Below are 17,697 nucleotides of genomic sequence, written 5' to 3' on the forward strand. Positions count from 1 at the left end.
ACAGGGGCGCGGTTGCACGCCACTGCACGCGCCCGTTGCACGCTGCGTGCCTCCGCTGCACGCCTGCGCGCCGTTCGGCGGACGGCGGATCGCTCAGCCGCCGGCGAGGCACGGTAATTGGCGCCGAGATGGCCCGTCGGTACCGACGCAGATGTGTGTCACGGCCACTTCCGGTCCGTCACCGGGCCGTTTCCGGTCCGTCAACGGTCCGTTTCCGGTCCAGTGATCGGGGACGAGATGGAACTGAACGAGGCAATTGAGCGAATGACAGGTGGTGTCTAATGATTGTGAAACACAAAAGTCCGGGATTGCATGTCTCTCGCTTTATCCCCCGAATTTAACCCGCGCCGGGCCGGTGCTCTGAGATTCCGCGCCGGGCCGCGGGGGGGTGTTTGAACACCCCCCCCCCCCCTTCTAACTCGGCTCCTGGGCCACGTAGCGACACGCGGTAAGCGGCAATCGAAAGAACGTCAAAAATAAGGACGAAAACACTTCGGTCATTTTTTGGGTCAGGTCAAAGGTCAGGTCACAGAGGTCACCAAAGGTAAAATGTTGACTATTTCAACATTTTGGAAACTGCCAACGGCTATCTCGGGAACCGATAGAGCTACAGCGCCGCAAAAAAGCGCATTCGATAGCCCTTTTACAGACCTTTCTGAGTAATGGTCTCAGATTTGACCTCAGGTCAACAGTTTAGCCTCCAGAGGGCAAAAACTCCAAAAAATAGCCGTTTTTACGAAAATCGGTTTTTCGGCAATAACTTTTGACTCAAAAGAGCTATGACATTACTTTTACCAGCATCGTGTTCCTCTCGTCGAGACGCGTCGAATGAACTATAATTTGACCTTGAAAGGTCAACTTGAAAATTTGACCTCAGGTCAAGGTCATGACCTGACCGGAAAAGGTCATGTTGCATATCAGTCGATCCGCAACGTCGAGCCGAACACATCTAAGGCGTTTTCAGCGCTCTAGCGCTCCTCTATCAGAAGTTATCATCGAAAAACTGTTCGATTCTGTTCGTGACCTGAGATGACCTCGGGGACATAACGAGGGGTCACAGTTGCCATTTTCTGGTTCAGTGTGTCTATTTTACCTACATCTCGATGTTTGAGAGTGTCTAGAATAGCGTTCGTGCAAAACAGACGCTTTTCAATTTTTTCCCATTGACTTATAATGGAGAGGCCGCAAAATTGACCTGACCTTAGGTCACCGATATCAAAATTCCGAGATATACATTTTATAGATAGTGTTGCTCTAATCAATCGCTGACAGTTTCAAGGCAATCGTTCAGTCGGTGTAGCTATGACGAGCATTCTTATTTTTTCTGAGGTGAGGTCACTTGGCGTGACCTGGTGACCTGACCTAAGGTGACCTGGGTCTGAAATTGTCACAACATGTGCGGAAAAGATGCACGAACAGGTGTGCCAAAAACGGCGGCGCTCCGCGCCGCCGTTTTTGAGATATCTGCGAAAAACCGCAAGGGGGGGTGTTCAAACACCCCCCCCCCCGGCCCGGCGCGGGTTAATGGTTTGCAATTTCCATTTTCGGAGAATATTAAATAACTGGCTGTCCGTCATAACAAAAATATTCTAGGAATAAATGACATCACTTATTGACAGATGAATGCGTATAAATGTAAGTACATACGAGCTCGAGATGTAAAGAAATATTTCCTGCTGCTGGGAGCTGGTGTTTCGTATCATAGGACAAAAATATTCTAGGACATTCACCCATTGCGCAGTGCGATTTGAGTACGATTTTTACTATTCACTGTTGATTTGTGATATCCTAGATAGCGCAGGCATTTTAATGAGAGATTCCATGATAGAGGTCGTGACCGCTTTCTTGACTATCTCTTCCAAATAAATCCGTCTAATCTGAGCGATTGATAAAGAAAACAGGTGGTGTTTAACAACCCAATAATCATCTCCGTCAAACCGCCTACGTCAGCGGGCGTCCCGCCCCACACAGAGGTGTCTGTACCCGATGTTTAAAGGCGCCGGCGTGAAGCGCATTTAGGCCGGCCGGCTCTGAATGTATATCATTGTCGGCCGGCCGGCAAACAGACCCGCTGTCACTGACAAAGGCAACGATAATAAATAGGCTGCCTGTTTCTGCTCACTCAGTCATCCCGCATGGCCGGGAACTCAAAGGCTTGTCGCGTCCTGTGTTTATGTCGAGGGGACTGGCGCCGCTCAGCGCCCCCAGTAATTATACATTATCTTATCTGCAGCGTTGCACAGCCAATATCATGAAATGGGAGCAGTCCGTCAGGCTGAACCGTCCCAGACATTGTCCAGTGTCGGCAGAGGGTGGCCCTGGGGAGGCGGCGGCTAGCGCGGCCGGCCCGCTTCGCCCGACAACCCAAACAATGTCGGAGCGGTCACTGAGCGCCGTCGGCCGTCGCCCACCGCCCGGGTAAACAATAGGACACCGTTCTGTGCAGCGCGGCCCCTGCAGACGGACCCCTGGGGAGGCGGCCCGGCGCGGCGGCTCCAGCCGTCCCCTGGACATCGTCACTGCGCGGCCCGTCACTGGTTCAGCCGTCACTGAGCCGGCCGTCACTGACAGTCACTGAGCGAGTCGTCACTGATTCAGCGTCACTGAGCGGGCTGTCACTGATCACGGAGCGGCCGCCCGTCGATGATTTCACTATCACTGAGCTGCATATCACTGATTCAACTGTCACTGAGCCAGGGTTGTGCTCGACTCAAAAAAATTTACCGACTCGACTCATCATTCAACCTCAGAAAGCCCTGACTCAACTCTGACTCAAACAAGGAGCTGATTTTTTCCCTTGACTCGACTCATGACTCAAGCGGCTCAATGAAAATATGAGTCGACTCAAACTTGACTCAAATTTTTTGTTGAGTCAAGTGAGTTGACTCAAAATTGACTCTGATAAAAAAAGGTCTTGAGCGGGGGGAGGGGGTGAAAAAGTCCGGCAACAGGGTCAGGGAAGCGGGGGTGGGGAATGAAAAGCTTGTTTCTGGAAAGTTGAGTCAGCTGACTCATGTTCCTAAATGTTTGACTCAACTCAATGTCAAAAGTTATTTTACTGACTCAACTCTGACTCAACTCAACGCCTTAATATTTTTGTCCGACTCAACTCTGACTCAACTCAACAGCTCAAAAATTTATCCGATTCGACTCAAATCTGACTCATTTGAGTCAGAGTTGAGTCAAATTTTTGACTCGACTCATGAGTCAAGCACAACCCTGCACTGAGCTGTATGTCACTGATCCAACTGTCATTGTGCGGGCTGTCGCTGAGCGTCACTGATCAAACTGTCATTGTCTGAACCGTCATTTTCAGAACCTTCGCTGCCAAAACCAGCGGTGTCCTGCCCGTTACTGACTTACTGCTTGAGAGTGATTGCCAGTCACCTCATGCGCTGAAAATTGATCATGAGCTCGTGCCGTTTTGACAAAAAAGCGTGCCTGTGCCTATATGCTTTAGCGCACGGATCATCGATGCGAGCTCTGCGCTCAACCCAGATCGGCGTAAACAGGTCCGGTGTCCGTGTAGCAGCGTCGGCAGCACCACCCAGTCTGTAGCCGGTGGCCGGAAGTGACCTCATGTCGTGCACCGGGAGTCGATCTGCACAGTGCACGGAGCCGCTGCACGACATACGACAGACGGCGTCCAGTCAAACTGGAAAACAGCGCTGACTCTGTGCGCTCCGTCCGTCGTTAGCATAGAATTTCGACTGATCTGATAACCGATGTGTATCTCTATGAAGTTTGAATGAACGATTGGTAAATCTCGGCATGCCATGAGCCCTAGTAGACGAATGGCATCTATCGTGGAAACACGAGAACCAATCAACAGCCAGGCTTATGCCATAAGTGCAATGTTCTGTTTTGTAAATAACCGTTAGTCGAGACTCTTTAAAACCTCTAATAGCTCTTGGAAACTGAAATCCAGTTTTCTTGTGGCGAGGAAAACCATCCCATTTTATCTAAACATGTGTAAAAAGTGTTTGTCTTAACAGACAGAGCGTTCATTCCTTACTGCGCTGCATTCTACTGCGAAGACCATTTACGAGCTTATGACAATCACATCAAATCATCAGCCCGTTCAACTACCATTCTTCAATCAACATCAAAGCCATAAAACCAGTCTTAGTTATACCGGGACGATTGTAATTCATTCCGGTCATTTATTTGAGAGTAGCGCGGTCAGGGCACTCAGCTCAGCGCTGGGACTGGGGCATAACACATGCAGACAGACGCCTGATGGCCTCGTGGTGAATCTGGGCTGAGGGATGGTGCAGACAATAAATGCACGCCGTGCAGACAATAAATTGTCTACATGGCCCCCATTTCCGCAGTTTGGAGTCCGGCTGAGGAGTTAAGGACGCCATGTCGCCACTTTGTTTGTGTGATACATCAGGCTCTGAAAGAGTTTCTATTGAGCGTTTGACTGAGTCTTCTTTCAGTGAGACGCCGAAAGACGGGCCTAAATATAAACAGATCAGAGGCCTCTTGCACCAAAATCCTCTTGCACCAATGCTTGGATTATTTTGCATCGTATACCCAGTCCAAGTCTCAAATGTAACAATTAGCGTGCAAAATTTAGCAAGCACATGTAGGATAATGTATTGGGCTATTGCAAACAAATTTACCACCGTTAGATTAGCTTATTCTGAAACCGGTTTTTCGATTTTACCTAGCTAGGTAGTTTGGTGCAAGAGGCCTCTGGGCTGCTATTGTTAATTTGCTTTTCTTTCACACAAACCATTCACTTTAGCACCGATAAATTGACGAAGCTTCAAAAACATTCTAAAAGCTTCCAATATTGTAAAAGATTCTACAACGTTCACATTGTAGATTTATATGTTTAAAAAAGTTTTATCCTCGTTATTTGCCTGAAAACGTTAATTCTTTTACTTAAACATATATAAACACCGAAAATTAGCCATCTAATTGTCGCCTGAAGAGCCAGCCGTCGGAAGTGTCGGTGTCGATATTTATGGTCGCGTGAGTCAGACTCCGACTCAGCTCGGACCATTTGTTCGGCTCAGAGCCGCGCCCAGCCAGAGACAATACGATGCATCACCCGGCTGAGCCGCAGTGACACCGGCCGCGGCTCGGCCACGACCCCGCTCAGCGGCGACGAGATGAATGCGCCGCGCCGAACCGGTTATCTCGCCTGTCAGCGTGCCCTCTGTGGCAAGTTGGCCTGTTCTAGCTGAGAGCTCAAATGCAGAAGGACTAGGAGTGGAAATAATGGTTAAATCTACCCTGTGGGCGGCGCTCTTCTGTTGAACAACATCATCCACATGAAACGCGAGCACATAATCACTCAGGCAACAGAGGCTTCTGGCCGCCACAGAGGCGGTGTTGCGCCATACTACCCTTTGATCTCCCGTGACAAACGAATGCTCGGCTAAAGCCAGATAATACCGTTAATGTTCTCAGAAACAATATCAGTGCTAGCCGCTCGAGCACAGCTGGAGTGATGACACCGTAGACGCTTGTCGACAGGTGGTCCGACAGGGCTGTCCCCCGCGCGGCTGCGATCGCCCTCCGCTGGACAACAGACACCATTTGTTCCGGCCCTTCTCCCCTCTCACTGCCCCCTGAACTGTCCCCTGTGAGAGCGGAGACTCAACGGGTGGTCTTCAGCGCATCACTTGAAACTCGCCGTCCCCAAGATTCCTCTGAGAATCCCCCGGAACGTCGAGTCCGACCCTGGGATATAGCCGCGTCCGTCCAACTCCACAGCCGGGGAGAACTCGTGAGAACAACGCTCCCGTCTGAGCGACGCTGTTTACAGAGACGTCCGACGCGGCCGGTGAAACCTGACGCCGCTCGTTACCATCGTCTCCGGCGCGTCAGAGTCGCCGCCGACGCGCCGCCGTTGTCTCTGAGAGCAGCCATTGTTGCCCGGTGGTGGAGGTTGTCGGAGGGGAGAAGAAAGGGAGAAGGAACGTCGACAAAGGCTCGACGGTACCGATGGAGGAGCAGTGATTTGGCACGACATGGACAGGGGTTGAGCGCGAAATGCAGCAACTGGAGACGCCTGAATGCTCTCAGCTGTTTTGCTTTAGCTTCAGCAGGATTCATTTCAACCTCATGCTCATCCTAGAAGTGTCTAATGGGGGACCGATTTGAAGGTCTTGATAATTGCCTCTCGCTGAGCGATGTTGGGCGTTCAGGTCCATCGCCGAGGGCTCATTCATCAGCGGGACCGTTTATTCTGATGACGTCAGACTGGCGGGCTGGAGAGGTCCATTCCTGTGGTTTCCGGTCGAGATGGAGGGCGGCGGAGCTAACAGCTGTCCCCAATATTCAGCTCCGTGGTGCCGTACTGTCAAGTGGCACCACAAACAGCAACACACATCACTCTTTGTGTTTCACATGTGTTACCAACCGGTGTGTGCTGCGATCGATAAATAGTGAGCAGGTTATAATTGGAAGTTGGAACTATACTTCACTGCACCGTCACTCAACTCTCAGCTATGAATGTCAGGGCTGTGTGAAGGCATGCTAAGCATTTAAACCAAGCGTTTGAGCTTCGAAATACTAAAGGAAGTTTGAAGTGGATACTAAAAGCACGAATTTCCATTACCAGGCAAAGTGATGGACGCAGCGCTGGAACAATCATGGTAACAATCTATCCGGACCCTTGCTGTAAATGTAATTCCATCTGCCAGCACTCGCTTTATGTTCGTTCAACTGGCGGCAAGGCCGAGGCCGCCTGAGGTCCCCTTTCGTCCCCGCACTGGACAGCGACCGTGGGAGTCCACCTCCCCTCTCTCTGCCTGCACCGCTCCCTCTCCCCGTTCCCGGCGGAAACAATGCGCCGCCAGTGCGACGAGTGTGGCGCACATGTGTCGGCGCCGCGCCGCCGCCGCCGACGACGAGGAGACCCGAGATGATATACGGCCGCGTAAAGGCGACAACCGGCACCGGGACTGCTTTAGTGCGACGGGCGCGGCGCGGGTGGCCGCCTGGACCGCCCGCGCCGGCGCGGCGCCCTGTGTTCCACTCTCAGCGGCGCCGGCGAGACGATGGCGTCATACAAAGGCAGCGCGGTCAGCGCCGCGACAAATGGCCGGAGCTGTGGCCGGTGGCGATTAATGGCGCTCGGCGGCGTCGGTGGCGCACCGGGTGCCATTTGTTTCCGTGAATAGCGCAACTGGTGGCGGCAGCCGCGGTGCTACGGAGTCGACGAAAGCAAGGAGGTCGTGTTGACGTCGCTGCAATCGCCAACGGCGGGAGGTCCTCGTCGATTGATGGCACCTCCCTGTCGGTTCTGGGTCAACCAAGGTCGCTCCATTCGGCCTAATTGGGCCTCATCAAGTCTGAGGTCATTGGGACGCACCTGGACAGACACTCTCGCCTCCCCTGGCCGATCTGGCAGCGGATCTGACACCCACCCAGTGCGGACAGCGGCTATCGATGTGTTACCGGCCACACCCGCTGCCGTCGGCTCAAGTGCACAGATTTGTCCCGACTCGAGGGAAGTGGAGAAGAGCCAGGTGTAGCAGAGAGAAGGGGACCAGCGTACAAAGCGACCGGAGAAGGTCGCTGAACGGCACGCTCTATGCTGTTTATTTTGCCGCCAGTGTGAGCCGAACCGGTTGGTCTGAAAGGCGTCACTCGCAATTACTGTCACGTAGGCCATTATTCTCAGGGCTTTATCCTAGCGCCGTTTGTAATCGGACTTTTCAGGTCACCATTCTTTTTGTTTATCGCTACGATCTGGCACGTATTCTGATGCAAATTTGGCCAACACTAGCGAGAGGGCAGTAGCGGTAGAGGTGCCAGCTCTTTCCCTTTGAGTCGCAGACACAAACCCCGGAATGAGACTCGGCGTGCTCATAAAAGCGGCCTCCATTGTGGGTAACTGCTATAAGATATCACTGCACGTCAAGACGATGACTCGGCTTAGCTCGGTGCCCTCAGTCCAAGTTCCGCGGGCGTATTGTCCGGGCTCACATCGTGCAAAAGATCGCGGCAGAGGCCCGACGATCAGCGCGGCGGCAAGGCAGTAACGTGTCGACGAGCATCGCCGCCAGGTGGGCCTCCAATGGCTGCAGCCATTCGTGAAAAGGATCACAGCGCCGCTATCTCCCCGAACAAGGGCCGACAGAGAGACGAGCGGTCGGCGCGGCGCGAGACATGTGCCCGATCGCTATACACAGACACCGCTTCACACACGTTCGGAAAGAAGAGAGCGCCGCGCGCCGCAGAAAGAAACGTGATCGGGACAGCCGGCCTGGACAGCGCGTGAAAAATCTCCGCGCCCGGCATTGAGCGTCACCGGCAGCTTTTCGCAGCTGTTGTCGACGCTGAAGCCGAACGCATCCTGCCGGAGCATTTATCACGCTTTGCTTCGGACCGGTGACGTGGAGACTGCGCCGGTGTGAGACGGGATCGGCCGGCGCCGCCGAGTGGCTGATCTGATCGTGGACACAGGGAGCGCAGACAGATCGGTTGGCCAACGGAGTGCCGAGTCACGACGATCGCACGGTCGGCCGACCGTGAGAATGGTCGGGACGGCGTCATTGGCCAGGACATAGCAGCGGCGGAGTCAACGGTAGTCCAGGCCGGGCCGAGCGGTCAGATTCACTGAGGACGAGATACCAAGCTAGAGATCTGTGTTGTGCAGATCACACCTAAGACGTCCAGGAAATTTCATCTGGTCATGAGCTAACCGTAAAGATCACGGAAATAAGCGTCATGTCGCTCCTTAGTCCGTTCCGCTCTGATGCCGTCACGGAAAATCCGCCGTTTGCCCCTCCCCGCGTAACGGCCGCTGCCGAGCAAACGGCGCTGTTTCGCCGAAATCCAACGTCAAACAAACTCTGCCGGCGAAACAAAATAAGCCGCCAGTCTGGCGGCCGCTAACTAGATCAATATTCAAATTGTTTGGATCATTAGTTGGCCGTGAAGTTAACCGAAACATACGCGGAAATTGGACCACCAACCAAAGGTGTCTTTGTTTTCCTTCACACCGTTCACTCTCGTGAAACAAATCCAGACACCGCGCTGCCATATACACTTACCATGGAATGAATTCGCACGACTTTTTCCACAACAAAACACTCACAGAAAATCACACCCACATGTCGCTGGCTGTGTTCTCACAAAACATCTGATCTTAGTGTCGCCAGTGGTCAATCGGGCGTTCTTACTGTTCCACAGCGGCGCGGCGCCGGCCACCACGAGCGTTTGTTTCCAATCTGCAGACCCGAAGGGTGTCTTTGTGTGGTGACGACATGGCCGCCCCGACACTATGACAGTGACCAGAGCCGACCGCAAAAAGGCGACGTTTGCCAGGCATTGTCAGAGTCGCTGACGAGGCGGACCGAGGCCTTTGTTTTGTCTCCACACGCGGACACTTCCAGGCTAGCGAACTCTGAGCTCTGCGGAGTCTTTGAACTCGGCGTGCTCGGTGTTTTTGGTGTGAATGTCAACGGACCGTATGCATGGATGTGCTCTATGATTCGAGGGAAGCAGCTATAGAAAATTATGCATAGTACATTGGCAACATCAATAGAAATTCCCTTCCTTGAATGCCGGGATACAGCCCATAAAGTTCATGCAACATAAAAAAAAATCAGGATTTTATCGGAGCGAATACAGCGGGCCACCTTTATGTCACTCACCTGTTCGCAAGAAGATCTAGTGTGCACAAATATATCGCAGTCGTGTGTTTGGTGGTAACGTGTTGGTGCTGCCACTTGTTCACTAAGTGGAGCCCTGGCAACTGTAATATCTGGCACCAACGCGAGAGCTCTCTCAGACAACAGAGAATGGCCACAAATACAGCGACAAATACGACCGTCAGCAGCATATACAAACCGAACAAAACACCGCACAAACTTCCTTGAGAATCAAGTGTTTGAAAGAATTGGAATGAGTGACGACAGCGAGTGTGCAGTGCAGTAATTGTGACAAGTACAGCTTTGTTATTTGTGGGGTCTGTAGATTAACTCTGTTATTTTGCAATGCATCACACAACTAATTTAGGATTAATACGGATTCACGATAAGAGCTATTTGTTCATATTGTTCATTATAGCTTACCACTTTCAAAAAGTGTTTCTGAGAATTCTATAGAAGAGAAAAACTCCAGCCCGCCATTGCAAAGACCAGAGACTCTCCATTTCTCATTCAAAGTTTCGTTTCAAAACCTGCTACCACCAGTATTTGGCTCTTTTTGGGTGTGACACCCAGGCCTCCCCAGTATCACCAGTCCAGCAGACCGCACGCGACAAAAGAAGCGGCCGTCCTCGGCGGCGCGAGGTCTGTTGTTTATTTGCGCTGTGACCAGCCGGCTGGGCAGTGGCCAGGCCGCTGCAACCCGTGGTCGGTCATAATGGCTGCTATCGGGCCACCCGGCCGCCACCGCCGCCCCTGCACTGTGGCCGGTCCGGGACAGGGCGGGTCGGGCGTCCATCCCTCAGGGGTCACCTGCTCTTCTCCGCCGTCCTAATCCCAGTGTCACCAGCAACCTCAGAGGGCGGAGCGGGGCAGCGGACGGCACAGGTGGGCGGGGACTGGCCGCGACCCGCCCCGCCCGGACCAGCAGCTGTTCCCCACCCAGCGGAGAGCACGTTTGTTACACGGCTCACCCCGAGAAGCCCTTTTGGCTTATTTATTGTCGGTGGGCGCGGCGGGTTGGTCCAGACAGAGCCGGCCATAGCCCCCGTGTCGGCCGGCAAATTTATCCCTCCCGGATCAGCTGAGCACGTGTCGTGACTGTCCCAGGGCCGAAATAAAGTATCCGTCACAATTGCTGGCTTTGTGGCGCCATACATTTCTGCTGCTGGGCTCCGTGAAGGCAGCGAGAAATAACACTTGTCGCGATGACTAGTGGTGGTATATGTTAGCCTCTGCGGCTCAATCTGCTGCGCCGTCGCCAAATGTCCGTCGGCACGTGTGCGTGTATGATTTGGCCCTCGCGGCTGTCACCTCTCACCCCGGGAGCGCAGAACGGGGTCATATGTTCCGTGTGGGAGAGTGAACGGCCGAGGGGCGATGCTGCGGCGTCCGACAGCGTCAGTTTGTTTTTGGGTTGATATTGATGTTGAATCTTTCGAAAGCCAATTTTTGATATTGCATGTAATGATCTGAAGAAAATGCATCATCATTGACTCTCGCGTCAGAAAAAAAAAATCCATCCCATAATTGAACAGAGTACAGACTGACCCTCTAAGCGGCCGACAGGGCTACTGCCCGTCTGCCCAGCTCCACCGTTTGTCAATTCTTTCTGCCGTCTGTTCTCCGGATAGCCCAGAGGGGTCTGCGCCGGCGTCGGCGCCTGCTCGTCGGCCTCGAGGCCACTGCAATTAGGAACCGTGTCAAAATATTTTCCTTTCAGCGCCGGCCGGCTCATCGGTGAACTATTCGCGGAGAGTCCGCGTTCGTCACTCAGTTTCGGTGGATTTGGTTTGTGCGGAACACGTGCGTCTGAAAGGGTGAGTCTTTGTTGACTGATTGGCAGACGAGAACTCGCCCGAGGGACCTTGGCTGAGTGCTAAAGTAGAAAATCATAATTTTGCCTTTGATTTGACCAAAGCACAACGGAAAACTTGGACAGTCGTGGTATACGGCTGCAGGTATAGACACATCCAGTTGATAGATATTTCAAGCTTGCTAGTTCAAAATTCATCAAATCAACGAAGGGAAAGAAGAAAGGAGCCCTATGTTTGATATCTTTCCCAAGGTTTGTGAAAAATGTGAGCTTCCTAGTATCTTTCCCAAGTATCGATTTATACCAGGAAATCGATTTATATAATAATAGATTTTTACCAGGTATCGATTTCGTGATCGAGCATACAGGAGACGGCATGAATAAAGTAATAGTCACTGTCTCCCTCCCCCCGCTCCTAGATATAAAAGTGGCACACGAGTCTGCCTGCAGACTTGACCGAGGTCAGTCTGTCACTGTGGGTCACTCAGCTAACTGGCGACCTCGTCTGTCATCTCTGTTGCGTCACTGCTACAGCAGTGCTAACTAACTCAGCCAGCAAACATCCTCACGGACATCGCATATTGGCCATTCTTCCCCTTCCCTTCCAAACGAGACAAATGCCTACTGTTTTACCACAACGTCACCAAATTGTGCACCTTGGCACCGGGTTGCCATCTGACTGTTGGCTGCGTCTCCCTCTGAGCTGTCAGAGACCCGGTCGGAACTGGAGTGAAAGCTGGCCAATATCCGCAGCCGCCGCAGAACCCGTCTAATAAAAAGTCAGAGGCGTTGACAGCGGCGGCGCGCAACTAAGACTGCGCGTGTCCAGCTGCGTCGGGGCTCGCCACGTTGCGTCACTCTTGTCCCCTCTGGAGGGGGGGACTGGGGGGTCGATTGAGATGATGGCGCGTGGCTCCGATACCTGGCCGAAGGCTGGACCGTGTTTTCGTTGGCGGCCAGGCGGGGAAGGTCGGCTGGTGACCACATGGTGGCACCGCGCCGCTGCCGGCCGGACGTCACGCTGGGGACCGATCACAGAGTGGAGCCGGCCGAGAGCTGATCGAGCCGGACCGGGGGCTGATCGGACAGGACAGAGGGCTGATCGGACCCTACCGAGGACTGATCGGACCCGACCGAGGGGCTAGTGGGATCCGAACAGTCCGGGTCTAAATCGGGGACCATGAGAGCAGAGATCAGGTGAAATGCTGACCAGTCTGGGACCGATCAGACCCGGCCGGGGACCGATCGGACCCGGCCGGGGGCTGATCGAACCCGACCGAAGGCTGATTGAACCCAACCGGCCCGGGTCTAAGCCTGGGACCATCTGAGCGGATATCGAGTAAAATGCTGATCAAGTGATCAGTAGAGGACCGAACGGATTCGACCGGGCAGAGAAGAGTGACAACCGACCAATCGAGAAGCGAACGATCGTGGGTCAACTGACCAGCCGACTGGTCAGTGGTCACCGCCTGAACCAGCGGATCAACCGACCATTCGACATGAAGACTGACCGACTGGCTGTCGAGCAGGCCAAAGTGACGTCGAAACCTACGTGATGTAAGTGAAGTGCATGCCAAGTCGGCCGGAACGCGTACATGTTGCAGGAGGATCTGGAGTTTGGAGGGGCGTGTCCGAGTTCTGCCGTTCCCCAATAAGATCTATCAGCGTGATTGAATGAAACCAGTTGTAAAAGCAGCGGCGGCAATTTTCCCCTCATCTCTTGCAGCTGAACTGCACGCGTGGTGCAGAGAAACGTGGTGAATGTGTTGACGCAGAAGGCGCTAGAAGGCATCATGCATGGTATGTTCGCATTGATGACATGAAACAGACGAGTGCTAGTGCTGGAAGCAGCACGAAAAAAAATTGTTCATTGATACCTGTGATACAATAAATAAATGGCCTTTCTTTCCGGCTATATAATAATCTTTCAGATTTTATAAATGAACGTGAAAAACTTCAAAGTAAAGCAAAATTTCTAACTCATCCTTTCATTCATATAACATTTATGAATTTAGTTACATGGCTTTACATAGAGGCATCAATTTCTGAAATAATATATTTTGCTGAAAGCGCAACCACAGCTGGACATTGATATCGCTACTGAACGTCACCATAGAACAATGTTTATTTATCCATTCATTGATCCATCAACATCTTCATTAGGCAATCCATCACAGTATTTCATTTAGACCGTTTGTTATCTTTCGAATCCCTAATAGTTTTGATCCTATTAACGTAAGCACATTCCGGGGGCCGATGGTGAACAATAGCCGATCTGTGTGTATGTGTGTGTGCCACCTCTGTTCTCGGCTCTACAAAGGTGTCTGTATGGCCCGTGGTCGCGGCGCGGCGCTGCCGGCCAGCGTCACCCGGGTCAGCAAACAGACAGAGGCTCGAATTGCCGACTGCAGCGTGGCCCGAGAGGCGGAGAGAGTCGAGAGGTGGCTAATGAGACCACTGGGGAACTCTGCAGGCAGGCAGCAAGGCAGACAGACGGACAGACGCACGGACGGACGGACGGACGGACGGACGGACGGACGGACGGACGGACAGACAGACAGACAGACAGACGGACGGACGGACGGACAGACGAACAGACGAACAGACGAACAGATGAACAGACGGTCAGACGGTCAGACAGACAGACAGACAGACAGACAGACAGACAGACAGACAGACAGACAGACAGACAGACAGACAGACAGACAGACAGGCACAGCACAGAGATTGCAGGCACTGTGCCTGTGGTCGACCCACTCTGGTGCTAATTAATTAGGACAAATAGTAAACACTGAGCCATGGCAAAGAGTTCGTGCCGTGTTTGCTCAAGGGTGATTTGCTAATGTTAGGATTATAATGATTAATAATTCATATAATAATTTGTATATTGACTTAGAAAGGTTTGCAAATGTAATGGACAGTGTCACTTTGCGCATGGCGAATTTTATACTTGGCAGCACCACATTGCTTTTAGGCTACATTAACAAGCTTTTTTTGTGTCCCAATCACTGAACTCTAATATATACTGGAAGGAGCATTGGTGACTTGTTTTTGTCTATCGATTTCCGCCATGTTGTGTATACCAGAAATATAAATTGCATGTACGGTAGCATAGGTGCAGTTTAGTGAGAGGTACACTACTCAAAAGTGCTGCTGCTTCATGCTTGCAGTTTGATTGCAGTGATCAACTTTTCAAGACTTTGGTATACACAACATGGCGGAAATCGTTAGACATTCTGGCCCATATACGGCCAAGGCGAGTGCCTCCCCCTGGTCCCAATGCAATGGAAATCTACTTTTCATTCGATTGAACCATGCGTTGATTTTTTAGAGTTTCAGAAATTTCAGAACTACATTAGCCGTTTTCTCGACGATCTATCCGGCGAATGCACCTAAGTTTGACTAAATCTGCACCAATTCTCTCCTACAACAAATATCTTTATATCATAAATTTAATTTTTCAGAGTTTTAATCGAACATAATGTCTGATAATTTGAAAAAATGATGTTTTTAAGCATTTGTGCAACCCAAATTGGCAACTTTCAAGGAATAAAATGAACCTAATTTAACCAAATCTGCACCAAATGTGTACCAGATGGCCATCGTGAAAGCGACTATTGAGAAGATAGAATTTTAGTGACAAAATGTCAGATCCACGAATTAACGAACTTTTTGGAGAACGTCCATTTTAAGCTTTTCTTTATTTAGAACTTAACATTGGTCTTTAAGCTGAAAAGACGTGGTATAGCATGCAACTTGACAAAGCAGTTTCAACATGTTAGCACCCCTCGAGAAGTCTGACCGGAACTTCTTAGGCACCACAGATACAAATTTTAGGGCTTTATTTAGCAACCACACGAATGGGCACTTTTGTCCTCTGCTTCTGTGACATCTGTAAAGATCGACCCACCGTTCAAAGAACGCTGGCAAAAGCTACATGTCGGCAAAATATGTCTGTAGCGTAGGCCTTTATCATCATATCGGAACAATAAAACATGACGCCCTCGATACTGTTGTTTTGCGTGGCTGACACATGTGTGACTGTCTCACATGTGGCCAGGGTATGTCTCCAGCTAAAACAATACCCGGCGGTGCCGCTCTCACATGGTGGAGCGTATGGGACCGGGCGGCGGGCGGCGGGCGGCGCGGCGGAGAATGTCTGGGGGGCAAGCGCGCATGGGGAAACCGCAACGCGGCCCATGTTGGGACAGGACGGCCTGTGACGAAATGACGCTTATGCTCTTGTGCCATTTATGCTTCTGTGCTGAAGTGCCGCAAGCGTTTCAATTTGACAATATCAGCAGAAGTATTGGAGTATTCTTGACCGCCTGTGATAAGGAAGAGAGCATGGCTCTGTCCTCTTTCCTATCAGAATCAGGCGTGGCGGAAAATAGCAAGCGACAGATTAAACTGTTAACTGGCCGCTCCCTTCTCTCCTGTCCACCCTTGCCCTCAACCCCTCGTCCCTACCCAGTCCTCCATCACTCTCCCTCCTGTCCATCTCTGTTCCCCATCTGTCCTTCCCGTCACCGGCGCCGGCGACATGTCTTGCTCTCTGCCCTGCCACCCGACACTCTTCTCACTCCCCCCCCCCCCGACTCCCCCTCACTCCCCCACACAACTGGGGAGCATCTGAAACAATACAGACCCCGCTCACCCCCTCCGGCCGGCCGGTGGGGAGGGGCCCCGTCCCGTTCACGGCCCGTTCGCCTTATATCACCACCTGTTGCACGGCTCATACATCGGGAACAGATAGACCAGACGCAGAGTGCACATGTAACGGCGGCACCGGGCGTTACTTGGAGATGAGTCGGTCATCTTCATGGGTAGGTCACAGTCAATGGCGGATCAGTTCGCGCGGTGGGAAGACAGTGACATCATCGGAGGAGGGTCGCGAGCCGGACAGGGCCTGGGCGCGAATGGATGAGAGTTTGGGGCCAGTTAGGGGCAGGATTCTACATTGCATTATCACTTAGGAGTGAATGGTGGACCAGGTGGATATCTGCATAGAGTTTGTAGTGAATGCTTATTTATATAATTATAGCCTTATGACTTATGTTATAAAACGTGAAGGGACCAACATTGAGCTGAGATGCAGGTTCATAAGGACTTGAGGCCTCACATCGTAGCCATTCGTGATGTAAGACGAGTATCATGTTAAAAACACACACTCATACGGTAACCGGTATGTGCATGAAAGCAAAAAAAAACGTAATTGCACATAAGCATTTACATCTTCACTGCCTCGTGTATTTTTTTCACAAATGATTTGTTAACTACCCTTAAATAAATAACACATTTTGACATGCATTCACATAATAAGCCAGCTGAAATAGTCATTAAAACTAGACCCAGCCTCACAAGATGCATCTTTGTATTTCATGAACTTATATCAGCAACTAATTCATTCTTAAAAAAGAGGCAATTTACAACATTTGCTCTCAGCAAGACACTTAAGTGGAAAAGTGTCTAACTGAGGACAACTGACGACTACTGACATTCACTTCATTCATCATCAACTTGCATAAGCTTAAATGTATCCATATTCAGTATTCTGAACAGGTTCTTGATATTAATGGCGTAATAATCGCTGATCATGGAACAATCCCGAATCCCACAGCCATGGTCACCTACCTTTTGTCGGAAGCAGGAACTCAACCTCTAGACGGCTCTGTGATGACGTCACGGTAGTCTATCGGGTGCGACAGTCCAGCTCACTCCGACACCTGACGCGGCACGGGGCGACACAGCACTGGTCTCAGTCACAGCGGCCGCGCGACAGCCGCCTCTTCCGACTATTGTGCCCGGGAACCGCCGACGGCGTCACCGCACCACCGTGCTGACGTCACCGACCGATCAGCCAATCACCGGGCTGTGCCGGCGCCGGCCGACCAATCAGCGCGCCGCCTCGAAGACAATGGACTCTCGTCTGTCCAATGGGAGCGACAAGTGCGTCGGCATTGTCGCCGGATGGCTGCGAGGGGCCGACGGGCCGATGGCCAGCCGCCCGGCCGGCCATGGTAGGCCGACGAGGAGTGGCGGACAGGTAACAATAGGCGGGCCCGGCCGGCCGCTCCGCCCCCGCCCCCGCCCCCGCCCGGCCCGGCCCCGCCGGGCGCGGGCCGCTCCTTCCGGCCCGGGATGACTGACAGAGAGCCCGCCTGATGTGGGTCGCCGCGGGAGAGCCGACCGCCGCCGGAAGAATCGCCCCCCGGACCGCCACTGATTCGTTAGATCAAACGGACGGGCCGTCAGCCGGCGCCG

At 52.2% G+C, this 17,697-nt stretch overlaps 1 protein-coding gene across 1 annotated transcript in view; it reads right to left on the bottom strand.

Annotated features, from left to right (window-relative positions):
- Positions 1–17,324, bottom strand: part of LOC122380569 (transcription factor SOX-5-like) — a 39,707-nt gene extending 22,383 nt beyond the window's left edge. Inside the window, exon 1 of the mRNA XM_043363826.1 lies at positions 17,068–17,324. The gene's annotated coding sequence lies outside the window, so the exon portion shown is untranslated. The remainder of the gene's footprint in view (positions 1–17,067) is intronic.
- Between the last annotated feature and the right edge of the window lie 373 nt (positions 17,325–17,697).

Source organism: Amphibalanus amphitrite, unplaced genomic scaffold, assembly GCF_019059575.1.
Source record: "Amphibalanus amphitrite isolate SeventyFive unplaced genomic scaffold, NRLGWU_Aamphi_draft 000101F_arrow, whole genome shotgun sequence".
NCBI classification, from domain to species: domain Eukaryota; kingdom Metazoa; phylum Arthropoda; class Thecostraca; order Balanomorpha; family Balanidae; genus Amphibalanus; species Amphibalanus amphitrite.